At 39.9% G+C, this 15822-nt stretch overlaps 1 protein-coding gene across 12 annotated transcripts in view; it reads left to right on the top strand.

The window, feature by feature from the left end:
- The window catches only part of RBM47 (RNA binding motif protein 47), a 176767-nt gene that overhangs the window by 136381 nt on the left and 24564 nt on the right, over window positions 1–15822 (top strand). For 10 of the 12 annotated variants that reach the window (XM_043871205.1, XM_043871193.1, XM_043871194.1 and 7 more), the window contains one exon: window positions 4740–4863. The exons of the other annotated variants lie outside the window; for them this stretch is intronic. The gene's annotated coding sequence lies outside the window, so the exon portion shown is untranslated. The remainder of the gene's footprint in view (window positions 1–4739; window positions 4864–15822) is intronic. 12 annotated transcript variants of the gene reach the window in all.

Genomic DNA, 15822 nt, shown 5'->3' with positions numbered 1-15822 from the left:
GCTTTGCCATCAAATGGCAAAAGCTGTATATATATGTATAAAAAAAAGATAAATCCAAATCATCTGGTTTCCTTTGAGAGTTTTTATTCTGCCCTTTGGTAAGAAACATTTGAGTTGAAAAAGAAAAAAATTCATAAATGATACCTTATCAGTGGGCTAAATTCTATTCCTGATGATATGTGTTATACTTACTAAAAGTCATGGTTTCCGGAAATGTCATGAAAGTCTTAAAAGGTGATCTTTTTTTTTTTTTTTGCTATATTTTACTCCTATGGAACAGTAGCATTTGAACAAAAACATGATCCTCCCGATGACAATATATCAATTACGTGCTTAGTGTTGAAAAGGTAGTAACAATCCCTCTCACTAATTAAACAGTGGAGCACCTACTGTGTGCTAGGATTGTGTGTGGGACACTGGGATTATAGCTGTGATCAGGTCTGGATCCTGCCCGGTCAAGTCTATAATGGACTTGAGAATGCCATTATACCAACTACTGTAAGATTAAACCAGATAAAATTGCCAGTATTCTACTGTTTTTGTTCCCTCAAGGGGCAATTTCATTAGATTCAAGCCAGTGTTATGAGAGGGGCTCCAGAGATGACCTCCGAGGAGTGAAGTGTAAGGATGAGAACAAGCTCGCTAGGCAGGGCATTGGTGAAGATTTAAAGCTCCAGGAGTAGCAAGTGTTGGTGAAAAGCAACACAAGATGAGGCTGGGGAAGGAGCCAAAGTCTTCCTTACGTCCCTTACTGAGGACATTGACTTTATTCTAAGGGTAGTGGAAGAAAGGGTAGAGATTTAAGCAGGAGGGTGACATGATCAAATTGTGTGGGTTTTATTTATTTATTTATTTATTTTTTGCTGCTCTGGATCTTCGTTGCTGCGCACAGGCTTTTTTCCTAGTTGCGGAGAGCAGGGGCTATTCTCTAATTGCGGTGTGCGGGCTTCTCATTGCAGTGGCTTCTCTTGTAGAGCATGGGCTCTAGGTGCAAGGGCTTCAGTTAGTTGCGGTGCTCAGCCTCAGTTGCCCCAAGGCGTGCGGGGTCTTCCCAGACCAGGGATTGAACCCATGTCTCCGAAGTCCAGATTGTGTGTTTTTAAAAGGTCACTTTGCCCGTCTGGAGAGCCAGATTGATTGCAACAGGCAAGAGTGGATGGGATGAAGTCAGCTGGGAGGCTGCCGCAGCTGGCCAGGCAGGAGCCGATGGTTGCAGTTTACAAGATGGCTTTCAAAATGTAGTGTCTCGTGTTATCCTTGTAACGACTCTCACCTGTGGCGTTAATATCAGCTTCAGTATGCTGGTGAGGATGCTACGGCCAGAAAGCTAAGTGGCGTGCCCGTACAGGGCCTCAGACTGCTGCTGGCGGAGCCCGAACCAGTACTCTGTTACCAGACGCTCGTTTCTGGGAGACTCCTGGTAGCTTTAGTGAAAAGTGAAAGTGAAAGTCGCTCAGTCATGTCTGACTCTTTGCGAGCCCACGGACTATGCAATCCATGGAATTCTCTAGGCCAGAATACTGGAGTGGGTAGCTGTTCCCTTCAGACTCGTATTCTATTGTCCTGGGGTGTGGACATTTGGTTTATGTTTAGAACCAGTTTGTTTTTAAGAAACAAAATTCTCATTCCTTGGTGGAGGACTGGGGTTGAGAAAGTTATTTTTAGCCTCAGTTTATGCTTGAGAGTTGAAAGAAGCAGAATGTGACATGAAACTTGATATTAGACTAGAGCCTCCTTTTGGAAAAAAGACAGTTATTAATTTCACATATTTATTTATACCTTGCCTCATTCCAAAAATAGATTTGAACAGCTTTCAAAAATACATATGGTAGACAAAATAGAGAGGGCGGAAATCAGGGCAGGCAAATGAAGATGATGCCATAGGTGTCGTAAGCTCAACAGAAGATTGCCATCGGATCCTACCAACTCCTTGTGACCGTATGGACCATAGCCCGCCAGACTCCTCTGTCCATGGGATTCTCCAGGCAAGAACACTGGAGTGGGTTGCCATGCCCTCCTCCAGGGGTCTCCCCGAACCAGGGAACGAACCCGTGTCTCTTATTCTCCTGCATCGGCAGGGGAGTTATTTACCACCAGTGCCACCCAGGAAGCCTATGATGGACACTATCTGTAGCTTTTTCACAGAACAAGGAGTGAAGGGTTGGAGTGAATGCATTAACCCAGTTTCTGTCTGTAAACTATTTTGTTTCTCTATGAACTTCCCCACAAATCTTATGTGACCTTCAGTAAGACAGTTTACTCCATAGTAAAATGGAAGACTTATACTAGAGATGGACTTCTTAAATGGGGTGCCCCAGGACACCCAATATTGTGTCAGGATGAGTGTGGAGTGACAGGAAAAAAGTGGCATGTGGGTTTTGCTTGAAGATTTTCATGATAAAATAGTACTAAAATATTTATGAAATGACTTGTGTTTGGAGTCATTCTGGAAAATCAGGTTTTTTGGTAAATAAATAGTCCTAAGTATTTTCCCCCCCCAGGAAATTTTTTGTTACTTGAATTGCCATGAGAGGCACTTCAGTAATCCTTTCCATCATTAAGATTTAGCACAAAACTATGTAAAACCTATAGTTTCACTTATATATTAATAATTTGCTTCCACTTTATAGAGCTTACATCTCCATTACCATGATATTATTTTTCAAAGGGAAACATTTGCCATTATAAAGGTTACAATTTTGCACCAATATTATGTGCCAGGAATAGTGTTTTATAAGTATTTTCTCTGTTCTCCATACAGTCCCACAAGGAATTAGCTCCACTTTATGGATATGGAGACTGAGGCCCAGAAAAGTTGAGTAAGTTTGTCAGGATTCACTTAAATAGTAAATGAATAGTGCAGGAGTTTACATTTTATTCTGTTGTCTTGATAGGGCAGAATTAATTTCAGGACACACCTTGTCATTTCCACATTTATTGTTCTTTATCAAACACTGTGACGGTGATCATTAGGTATTATCTAGGATGCAACCTTTAAGAAAGGTGAGGGTTATATGCTTTGAGATGTACAGAGTTTAACAGCAATTATTCTATGATTTATTTGAGGGTGTGGCTTTATTTTTAGTAGATCATTAATAATTAGGATTAAAGCCAGTTCGTGGCTTAGTTTTATTGCTTGTGTTCCTATAATGTTATGGATCCCACTGAATGCCTTGCCAGTCACTGCAATGTAAAGATAGTTATGGTGGAATAATTTTGGAGCTGTAACTGACTGTGTTCGTGCGTGTTAAGTCACTTCAGTCACGTCCAACTCTTTGTGACCCCATGGACTGTAGCTTAACAGGCTCCTCTGTCCATGGGATTCTCCAGGCAAGAATACTGGAGTGGGTTGCCATGCCCTCCTCCAGGGGATCTTCCCAACCTAGGGATTGAACCCATGTCTCTTTATGTCTCCTGCATTGGCAGGCGGGTTCTTCGCCACCTGGGAGGCCTGTAACTGACTTAAAAGGCTGTTTCATTGGCAGGTTCTAAATTGTGCTCTGTGGTTCTAAATGGTGTTCCCACACAGCCTGGATGGACGATGAAGCAGAGTGGGTGGAGATGTTTCCCATATCATCCCCTACTTCAGCTTAGCCAGCTCCTGTTTTATCAGTTTGTTTCTGTATCTAGGTAAAATTTTGGTAGAAGAAAGGATGCTACACCTTAAAAAAAAAAAAAAAAGCAAAACAAAACAAATATTAAAAAACCAGTTTGAAAACTACTGGTAATCCAACTCTTTTTATTTTTCTTCAGGGGAGCAAACTTTAGCTCAGCCAGGTAAAATGATTTGCCTAAGAACATAGAACAAAGCATGGCAGAGCTAGAATTAAATCCCAGTCTTCTAGGTGCTCCAAGTCTGGCGTTGGCAGCCACTGCACCATATTGGATTGTGGCAGTCATCCTGGTCTTCAGATGGCTTCATGAGGGCCCTCTGTGGTTAGGTGAGAATATTCCTGAAGTTTGGCAGATTATATTAATATTTCCAGGTGTGAGATAAAGGTAAAAGTTTTGTGCTCAGGATACATATTTTTCACATACCCTTTTAAAATACCTTTCTCTTGAACTTAAGTTTCTTTTGAATGCTTTCTATATTATGACTTTCAAGATTATCCTAGGACTCTAAATCCTATTTTTTGTAGTACTCCGTGCAAATAACATCCTCCAAAGAGTCTTACACATTTTAGGGCAGAATAACAAGTTTCTTTTATACCAGCTCTGATCAGTTGGTGGTGGTTGACCGAAGTGCTTGTTTCACTGGTTTTTGAGACCCTCTGGATCTAGCAGGAAAGAATGTGATGATCCATAGTGATGTGTGACATAAGCCCCCAAACAGGGATGGGAGAGTCCATGAGCTAGATAGTACCATCTCTTTAAAGGGGTACAACCTCTTCTTCTTGTGGATTTATAAGCATAAAATATAAGCTACATCTGTATTCATTCCTAAAGGCTGTGTTGTTCATCTTGGAGTCAGGGGTGGGGAGGCAGGGTTCTAAATAAGACAGAGGGGGAAATACAACAAATGGAAGAAATTGGTCATTTTCTTATGGCTGTTCCCTGTTTCTTCAAGGATAGGGGGAGGAATAAAAGGTTGCATTTCTTGATCTGAAGAGAGTATGATAATTAGAGTAATACTAGTTTAATTTTTTGAAGAAAATGGCCCCAAATTCATAATGCACGTATGAAAATTTTGTTGAAATAGAAAACATCCCTAGCAGTTTTTTTTTTTTTTAACTCCTTAGGATTTGTCTCAAGGGGCACTCCAAAAACTGAACTGAGAAATCCCAAGAAAGCTGCCTGAATCTTCCTGTGTATTCTTATTCTACATCGTGTAGAGGATCAGACAAGTCGAATTGGTGGTTTTTGGTAAGTACACCTTACCAAAGTTTGATAAGTTTTCATTCTTGTCAACCAGTACATCTGCTGTATAGAGACTGTGTACCAGATGTATGTTTATTGACAACATTAGTACATACGACGTGATAAGTCATTTTGAACCAACAATATAAATCCTTATTTCTTTGCTCAGTTTACATCTTTGAGGCCCAAGACGAGAAGCTACTGCTGCTGCTATGTGAGCATCTTAGGAATTAAGGGAAATTGTTTACTGCTTCTGTATCTGTCTCCCTCACCCTCCCCAACCTCCCCCAAATGAGTTCAAGCGATTTCACTCAGAGTGGTCTTTTGAAATTATTTTTGCAAGGAAGGTCCTTTGTAAAAGTTAGAGAGCTACTGGTATGTCCTTGAACAATCCGTATGCCTCCTCTAATTTCTGTTTCCTCACCTGTCATATAAGGTAAAAATAACTATGTTAGACTCTCCAAATCATGGTAATCCTGTGAACTACAATATATATAAATGCACTTTGACAACTCTACAATCCTCCACAGGCAGAAGGCATTATTCTGTGGGTGACAGTCCCAGGTATGCTATGGTAGGGATAGGGGGCATAGAAGAAAAAGGTTACTTGCATCAGCTTCACCCCGAAGCTGGCTTGGACGGCCAGCCCGCCCAGCCGCGACCACAGCCGTCCCTTCGCTCTGAGAGGTGGAGACGGCAGATCCCTGTATGTTAGGGAGGGGCTGCTAGTGACCCTGGTCGCCCGACTCTCTCCCCCCCACCCCCCCCCCCCCACCCCCAGCCCACCTGCCTCACCACGTCTCTCTGCACATCCTCTAGGCTGGGTTCTGAACATAGCCCACTGACCTCAGGGACACAGAGAGCTAAAATTGTTTTTAATTAAATATTTTTTTCTTTTTGTCACAGCCTATTCATTAAAGGAAACTTGGAAGTTAAAGAATAATATAAAATTACTTGCAATCCGAAAATCCAGAGATAACCACAATTAACACTGTAGTATATTCCTTTTTTAAGTTTTTAAAAATTGCTGTTGCTTAGTCACTAAGTCATGTCTGAGTCTGTTGAGTCGCCGTGGACTGTAGTCTGCTGGGCTCCTCTGTCCATGGGATTTACTAGGCAAGAATACTGGAATGGGTTGCCATTTCCTTCGCCAGGGGATCTTCCTGACTCAGGGATGGAACCCGCATCTCCTGCGTTGGCAGGCGGATTCTTTACCACCTAGCTACTTGGGAAGCTCTTTTGAAAATTTTCATATATATTCTAAAATATAATTTAACAAAATTAACACAGTTGAGAACATGAAATAAATATTCTAGCCTACAATTACACTGTAATTGTTATAGCCATTTTCACATTTTTGAAGGTTTGTTACATCACATGTAAATACATACTATGATGTTCATTACATAGTGCTATGAACACCACAGTAGTGAACATACCTGACGATAAATTTTACCCGTGTCCCTGATTATCTTCTTGGGTTAAATTTCTATAAATGGAATTAATGAGAATGAACTTTTTTTTTTGAGGATGAACTGTTAGTTTAATGACTACTGTAATTGAAGTTGTCAAACTATCCTCCAGAAATGTACTAAAGGATACTTGCCATCCCCATCCCCAAACATGACATATGACAAGGTTCATGCCACTGTACACGTGTACAGATTGCGTTCTTTCACATGAAGATTTAAAATCATAAATAGATCTGAGAAGGTTAGGAAATATAAGCCTGTCCCCTCCCCTGACCCAGCCCAGCGCTAACTAACGCCAGGCCTCTGAAGTAGACAGTATCATCCGGTTGATGCTGTGTCCACCTCGATGCCTCTGGCCCGTTCACGGGGGAATGCACCCGTGAGGCTTGCAGTCACTCACATGCCATCTATGCTACCGCTTGTGTTCATATCTGTTCCACCTGCTTCCAGGGAACAAAAGGCCTTTTCATTGTCTACAAGAAGCTTAATTCAGTTGGTGAGTTCAGACAAACAACAAACAAAAATACTTAAACTTGGATGGGTCACAACTTATCAAGACCTGTTTCTTCTTTTTTAAAGAGGTTCAATTTGTCTGTATCTAAGGAGTGTCTGCTTGGATTTGATCCCTGTGTGGGGAAGATCCCCTGGAGAAGAAAATGGCAACCCACTCCAGTATTCTAGCCTGGAGAATCCCACGGACAGAGGAACCTGGCGGGCTACAGTCCGTAGGGTCACAAAGAGTCGGGCGTGGCTGAAGCAACTTAGCATGCATTCACACGACTAGAATTTTAAAGTGATAGTTTCTACAGACTAGTTCTGTCTAATCGGCATCCTCACCAATTGCCACCCCCCTCAACACAGAAACACTGAAAGTCTACTAATACTGATCATAAACATAATCAGATTCTCAAACACTGGAAGACATCGAACAGGTTTAAGGAGTAACAGGTTTAAGCTCATGAATATTTAGTTATGCTTCACCATTACCACTTATACCTACCAGAAATGTTAAGATGGTTTGACTCAATTACTGAGCAATGCCAGGAAGACTGGACCAAACTCTGGAAGAAAGCATGCCACTGGCCATGGAGCCCTCTCTTTGGAGCAGACTGTCCCTTCCATCTTAACACATCGTAGATAGAAATATTTGCTGGCTTCCTTTCTACTGGGATTTTGTGTCACCTTGTAGTATCGGTTTGTCCTGTACTTAGAAAAAAAATTACACATATGTTGGAACAGATTCCAATATCTAAAAGCATGAAGGAACTGTCGAAACTCTACTCTTAACCTTAGAACAAGGACACTTTTAGACTAGATTTCACACACTTGAAAAGTCTCAGTGATAAGCCAATACATTGATCAGTTTTCTCTCTTTGCCATTTGAATCATAAACATGAAGAAAACACTGCATAATCTAGAACATCATTTTTTCTAATAATTTCCCCATCTTCTCTTAAAAACCTGCATTCCTTTCTCCTTTTTAATTCCACGTACTAACTCTGCTGGTTTTCCATGATTTTTTTTTTCTTTTTACTGTGGTCAGATATCCATAACATAAAATTTACCACTGTAATCATTTTTAGGTGTACCGTTCAGGGACATTAAATGCATTTCTGTTGTTATACAAATATCACAACATCATCTATCTCCAGAGCTATCTCATTTTCCTGTCCTAAAACTTTGTACCTATTGAACAATAACACCCAATTTCTCCCTTTCCCCAGCTCCTGGCAACCACCATTCTGTTTTCTGTCTCCATAAATTTGAGTACTCCAGGTAGTCTCATATAAGAGGAATTACACAACATTTATTCTTTGGGTCTAGTATGTTTCACTTAGTGTTAATTTTTTATGGTTCATCCACATTGTATTATGTTTCAGAATTTCCTTCCCTTTTAAGGCTGAATAATACTCCATTTTGTATATATGCCACATTTTGTTTATCCATTCAGGCACTGATGAACATATGAGATAATTCCGCCTTTGGGCTATGTGAATAAAACTGCTATGATCACAGGTGTACTACTATCTGTTTGAATCCCTATTTTCAGTTCTTTTGGAACTAGTTCCACTAGCTCAGTGGTGGTGGAACTAGTAGATCATGTGATAAAGTTTTTGAGGAACTTTTCCATAGCAGCTGCACCATTTTGTATTCTTACCAGCAATGCACAAGAGTTCTAACATCTCCACATTCCTGCCAGCTCTTATTTCTGTTTTGTCTTAAATAACAAGACATCTTTATGGGTATGAAGTGGTATGTTATTGTGGCTATGTTACTGTGGTTTTGATCTGCACGCTCCTAATGGTTAGTGATGTTGAGCATCTTATGCTTGTTAGCTGTTTGTGTATCATCTTTGGTGAATCGCCTGTTTATTCCTTTGCATATTTTTAAGTTGGTTGGTTTGCTTTGTTATTGTTGCATTTTAGGAGTTCTTTATATACACTGGCTATTAATTCCTTAATATTTTCAGAAATTATTTTCTCCTATTCCATGGGTTGCCTTTTCACTCTGCTGAGAGTATCCTTTGGTTCACAAAAGTTTTCATTTTGCTATAGCCCAGTCTACCCATTTTTTTCTTTTTTGCCTGTGCTTTTAGTGTCACGTCTGAGAAATCAATGCCAAATCCAGTGTCATAAAGTTTTTCCTCCATATTTTCTTCTAAGAGTTTTATCATTTTAGCTTTTTACATTTAGATCTTTGATCCATTGTGAGTCAGTTTTTGTATATGGTGTATGGTAAGAGTCAGGGTTCGTCAGGGTTCTTCCTGTAAACAGGTACTTTTCAATCCCACCACGTCTCACTGATGACATGTGTCATTTAAGCGACTGACACACACATTCCCACACATGCTCACCCTCACTCACTTTGCCTTCCAGTCTAGGCTTCGGTGGTTTCCCAACAGACAAGTGAGAGAAAGCTGAAGTGGTTGGAAAACTAACAGCTCAGCTGGCTTACCTCCCATAGCTAGGATTCAGCGGTGAGAACAGTGAGGCAGGGGCCGGGATCCACAAGCATTTTGATGTCAACATGCTGGGTGAAATCCCCAGCAAGGGAACAGCAGAAGCAGGTAGCGTTTTAGGGTAAGAAGGAAAAAGGGAGCGTGTGTCATGTGTGTGCATGTGTGTGTTATGTATGTACACATATATGGCAGCAGAGGGAAAGAATGAGGTCACCCCACACTAGATATTGGATATGGCTGTGAGCTGCAGGCTACAGCACATTTTTATTTATGTTCATGCAAAAATAAATTTCTGTGCTGCTTTAGAAAAATCAAACTAGATTAACCACCGTTATGTGGGCAAACTGTGTTTTCCAAACAGTCATCCTAGTTCTGTTTTACAGTGGACAGGACCTAAAAGTGCTTACAGTGTAAAATGTGAAGGTCTGCTTAGCCTTCACTTGCAGACTCTCGAGAAGTAAGAAGAAACTACCAGGCCATGTAAGCTGCCTCACCCAGTATCACCAGGACCAAAGGTCTTCCCTGGGCGGGCTGCTCTGATGGGCTTGGCGATAACAGCACCCCACTCACATCACTCATAGCTGCAGGATTCTACAGGTGAATGGGCTTCCCAGGTGGCTCAGGGGGTAAAGAATCAGCCTGCAATGCAGGAGATGAGGGTTCAGTTCCCGGGTCAGGAAGATTCCCTGGAGGAGGGCGTGGAAACCCACTCCAGTATTCTTGCTGGGAGAACCCCATGGACAGGGGAACCTGGTGGACTACAGTCCCTGGGGTTGCAAGGAGTCAGACACGACTGAGCACACACGCATACACACACGAAATAGAAACTCTACATCAGAACCCAGGATTGGCAACGGGGCATCCAAATCTCAAATAAATTAACGTTAAATCTGCTAAGACTGACTTCAAGACCTATGAGAAACACGCTGACCCAGTCTGTCCCCTCTTGTCTTTCATGGCGACTGGTCTACAGAGATAAACTGTTGGCTGCTGTAGGTCCTCATCTTCTCTAGGCCATAAAAGGCAATTTGGAGAAAAAAGAAATAACTAAGCCTATTAAATCTTCTGGTTTGACTAAGCCGCACTTTCTAAAAACAGGTTGCAAGACTGATATAGTGTATTTTCCCTGAAGCATTAAAGTCATTTCACACTTTATCAACTCAGAGAATATCCAGTCTTCTCCTGTGAGACTGGAATAAATGACTAGCTTAAATCAGAGACGTTTTTCCTGGTATGCTAGTTTTTCAACTGAAATATTAACTCCGAGTACACACAAGGAAAGCACAGACTATGAGGCGTGAACAGCAATTATGTCTCAAACAACAGTCCCAGAAGTTTATTATACCTGAAAAGTCATAAACTTCCTGACACTTGACCCTTTCATTCTAAACACCCTAAGTTCAGGAAAACTCTGGATATAAGTTTCTGCACATTTCCTTTCTTAAATTTCAGTCTGTATTTCATGGGTTTAACTAATATAGTTTTGATTTCTGTGTAGCATATTTATAGTCTTTGTAACTTTTACGTAAATTTCCAACTAACTTTAACTGCCTAGTTAAATTATAGACACTGGGAAAACTGGTTCTCCTCCATCCGTCTCCCACTTTCCCTTCTTCTAAAATGTATCTCTCCTCAGAATAGAACAACTTCCCTCTCTTCCCCCAAACCTGCAAATTCTACCTTGAAAAAAGATTATAGACATTTACCATTTAAATAATTCATAAATGACAAACTCTTCTCCTTTCCCTAGCTTAAAACCATATGTTACCACATTTTGTTCAAGTGGTGAATTCTTGGTAAAAAGGTGTGTGTGTGTGTGTGTGTGGGTGGGTGGGTGTGTGGGGGGTGTGTGTGTGTGTGTGTGTGTGTGTGTGTGTGTGTGTGTGTGTGTGTGTGTGTGGGTGGGTGTGGGTGTGTGTGGGGGGGGTGTGGGTGTGGGGGGGTGTGTGTGTGGGGGGGGGTGTGTGTGTGTGTGTGTTATTTAAACAAGAATTAAAGCAAACAGCTACTAATCAGACAGTAGCATCACTCTATCCCTATATGATCATCTGGAGTACTTATTAACCGTGTATTTACATTTGAAAGCCAGGAATATAAAGTGACCGTTTAAGATGAGAAAGAGAAAAAAATAATTAAGAAAAAGAAAAGATGAAATAAATATGAATAAACAGGGAAAATGGCAGTCGTGCTTTTTTTCCCCCTCCCCAAAGACCAGAGACCCACTGCTGCTTCCCCACTTCTTACCCCCTGAACAAGAGGCTGTGGGCGCCTGTGCGGCAACATAAGTGACATACCGGATCGCGGAGATTTCCCGTGCGGACGTTTATGAACTTCTGTATTATATCCAGCATCAGATTAGTTTGCGATTTCTCTTCCAAGTCATCAGGACTCACTACTGCATGGGCGAGAACCGCCCACGAGCAGAGAAATGCCAGGGGGAGAAGGACCCTCCAACATTGTCTGAGCTCAAGCACTGAACACCCAACCTTTCAGGGTACCCACACATGAGAGAGCGTTTGGAAGCTGCCCTCTTGGTCAGGCCCTGTCTTGGTATCTCCTTCCTTGTGGCAGCATAAACTCTCTACCGAATCTCTGAGACCATATAGTAGAAGCAAAGCATATCAGCTCAGGCAAAAAAAAAAGTCACGGGAGTTCTCCAGCTGCCTGACCGACCAGTACCTGCTTTCCAAGCAGACTCTTGGGCGCCTTGGCTATAGTCCATCAGTCAATGATCGGTGGGGCTTTTCCCCTTGACCTGCTGACGCCTGAGCTGTGTATTAGAAATGCCAGCTCCTGTGCCAAAGCTGGGGCTTCCCTAGTGGCTCAGCGTTAGAGAATCCACCTGCCAGTGCAGGAGATGTTGGTTCAATCCCTGGGTTGGAAAGATCCCTTGGAGAAGGAAATGGCGACCCAATCTAATATTCTTGCCTGGGAAATCCCATGGACAGAGGAGTCTGGCAGGCCTCAAAAGAGTCACACACAACTTAGCAACTCGATAACAAAAACAACACCAAAACGGACCTATCCATTCTTTTTTTTTTTTTTTTGTGGCTCATGGGATGTGGGATCTTAATTCCTCAACCAGAGATTGATCCCAGACCCTCAATAGTGAGAAGGTGGAGTCCTAGCCATTCAACTGCCAGGGAGTTTCCCCTATCTATTCCCTGGACAATACTCTGTATGGCTATTTGTAGATAGTTCTAAATGCAGGTAAAACAAAAGTTAAATATAAATAGGATATCCAAAGCAATTTATTGGTAGTTATATATAATATTACAATTCTTTTTCTAGCTTTATCTTACTACATTTCTTATAAAAGACGGTGCTCACTCATTGGTTCTTTCATTAATTTTTTTCCTTTACTGAAACATTTCTTCATTTTGTGCTAGGCACTAGGGATACCAATTAAGGTCTCTGCCTTTGAAAAGTTTCAATTATAGATAATGAAATAAACTATGTTTCTTTATTTTTTCTAATACATTTCAAACAGTGAAGCATAAAGTGGAAATAGGCTAAACTGTCTACAATCACTTCACAATAGGAAGTAAATTTTACTTTCTCTGTTACAAAGGGCCCTCTCTCAAATGGCCCCATTTCTAATAGAGTCCAAGTTTTTATAGCAAGAATTAAGCTACTAAGTACTAGGGTTTAACGTTAGGCATACTTTTGCTAGAAGCATGTGTTCTTTAAACTATCATTTTCATTTTTCACTATATGCAAAAATAATAATAATAAACGAAGTATCACCAGAGGAAGAACAAAGCTAGAAAGTTAGTTAAGGGAGAATAACATTTAAATGTTTAGTGGATAAAAAGAAACTGTAATTTTGGGGTTAGTTTAAAGTTGCATTTTAATGCATATTGTCTCTGCCTCCCACTAGAAAGTTTACTTCCTTTTATATGTTTTCTCACAAAGAGCCTATTATAGTCATATTGCTGTGGTATTTGAAAATATTTTTAACTTCAAAAATACCCCACATTCAACTTAAATATTTGTAGAAGAAAGTAACCCATGGCTTAATCAATGTTGAGAGTATTTCTGGCCAACTTCTATTTCACTGTAACTAGTGCCTTGGGATACTTGTCAATCAAATACAAGAACATCAACATTAAACAGGATCTGATTTTTTTCTGTGCTGGCAGATACTGTTCCCCTAGTCAGAACTGAGATGACTAATGTTAACCAAACAAAATCAGAAGGTCACACCTAAAACTGAAACTAATGTTTGTCTATGTCATTCTATCTTAGAGAGTCTTTGTTTCAGAACAGGCAATTTGTCATTTTTCTTACAAGGAGACTTATGATATTCTTGTATACTATGATTTGACATACCACCAGAAGGTAATAAAAGAACCCATAGAGCATGTACTCATGTATAATACGGCACAATAATAATGGCTATACTATTACTATATAACTATCACTTGCTAATATACTTTGAAACTGGGGGAAAGGAAGAGCATTTACACACCATCATTAAGCTACATACGCTTATGTTTGGGAAAGTTCACTTTCTAAATCTATTTTGGTATAAATTCAAGAAACTAAATGAATGAAAAATACTCTTTATACACAAATTTTAGAATATATATGTAATATATATATTCTAAAATATGTATATGTGTATATATACTCTAAAATATGTGTGTGTGTATATATATATGTTCTATATTTGGACTATCCAGATTTGTCTTGAAGATAAATGGGCCATTTATCAAACAGAATTTAAACTAGAGACTGTACTCCCAAAGATGAAGCTCCTTTATTAAACTGTGATTCCCATTTTATCACTGTGTAATTGTGATTTTGAGCTTAAGCACATGATTATCCAGTTTCTCCATCAAGAAAATGGGACCGATACTTTGGCACAGTGTTATAGGTCTGTATCAATATAGGGAAGGTATATTCAGGAAAGATATATATAAAGAGAGAGAGAGATCAGTTTTTCAATAACTTGAATCATATTCTAGATGACACAGAGGACTTTCTAGCTAAAGGAACTCTATGATAAATCCCTTTGCAAATTAAAGAATATTTTTATTATAAAAATTACCATCCATCAAACCACCAGTTCATATATTCCAATGCTGGCACATGAAGCTTTTCTGTGAATATTACTCCCAGGTAACTTTCTTAAACTTGCAGTGGTAATTTGAATATATCATAGTTAATAAACAGTATTTACAACTACATTCAATGGGTAGACACAAAGCATTAGTGTAGGTATACTACACTATAATATAGTCATAAAAAGGTAATACACAATTGAACAAATATCAAAAAGAACATAGTATTTGCTCTTTGGCATAAAATAGTCAGTAGCTTTGAAGAAGGCAACATTATAACCACATGTGAAATGTGTGGTTATGATGATGCATTTCCTATATCAATATAGAAGGTAATAGCTACAGAAGTTCCCTTTCAGTTTGTCCACAGAAATCTGGGAGTAAATTCCTTCAGATTCTTTAGCTTTTAAAATTACATTGTCAAGCAGAGAATTTGTGATTCTTAGGTGTGACTTAGACATGAGGCTGTATTCCCAAGAGTACACCCTTGAAAAACATCTATTTTGCTCAACTGAAATAATAATTATTTAAAAATCATATAGTATATAAAATACAAAATAATAAATTTGAGCACTTAATATAGCCAAGTACTTTTCTAAGTATTTTCTATACATTATCTCACTTAATCTTCACAACATCGTGAGGTGTAGTATCACCATTTTATAGATGGTGAAACTGAGGCTTAGGGAGATTATATGGCTGGTGTGACAACACTTGCTTCTCAAGTTGGGGAGCCAGGGTATGAAGCCAGGTCTGATTCCAGGGCCTGGGTGAGTAGCCCCCATTCCCACTGCTATATCATGGTCCCATATTCCTCACTTAAACATTTGGATTATGTGAATTCTAGTCCTTAAACATTTCCAGTTAAGAATTTAATAGTTCTTTTTAAGTCTTAAAAAGTCAAATTTGAACCTATTAACTACTTTATAAAGGGCCAGAAATAGGCTATGGAACAGTCTGCAGCACTCTCTGAAGGGTGGGGGACGTGGGGCGGTGCAGTGAGGCACTTGGTATTATAGAAAGGAATGGTTTTCCAACAATTTTACTGTGGACCTGTGCTTGCGTTTCCTTCAACTCTGTCAACCAAAGTCCATCTCCCACTGATAGTTTTACCCTATAAACACTGGCTGCAGTTAACTCTGCTATTACTAAGAACACAGCAAAGAGAGTTACCATGGCAGAAAGGACCCTGGGCTTTGTCATCAGCTAAATTTCAATTCTGAGCAGTCTTGGGTAAGTTATTTGATCACTCTGAGCCTCAAGTTCCTGATCTTTAAAAAGGAGGCAATAATAGCTAACATGTATTAAATTCTTACTGTGTACTTGGTTTTGTTCTAAGGACTTGGTATTATTATCTAATTTATTCCTCACAGTGACACCTTGAGATAGCGATTGTTGTTACCGCCAGTCCAGTCTCATTCTGCAGATGAGGCTGGTGAGGAACAAAGACTTTAAATAAATAAGTACA

This window comes from Cervus elaphus, chromosome 17 (assembly GCF_910594005.1).
Source record: "Cervus elaphus chromosome 17, mCerEla1.1, whole genome shotgun sequence".
NCBI lineage: Eukaryota > Metazoa > Chordata > Mammalia > Artiodactyla > Cervidae > Cervus > Cervus elaphus.
Note: the sequence above shows the minus strand (reverse complement) of the source record. Positions and strands in the feature narration are given on the sequence as shown.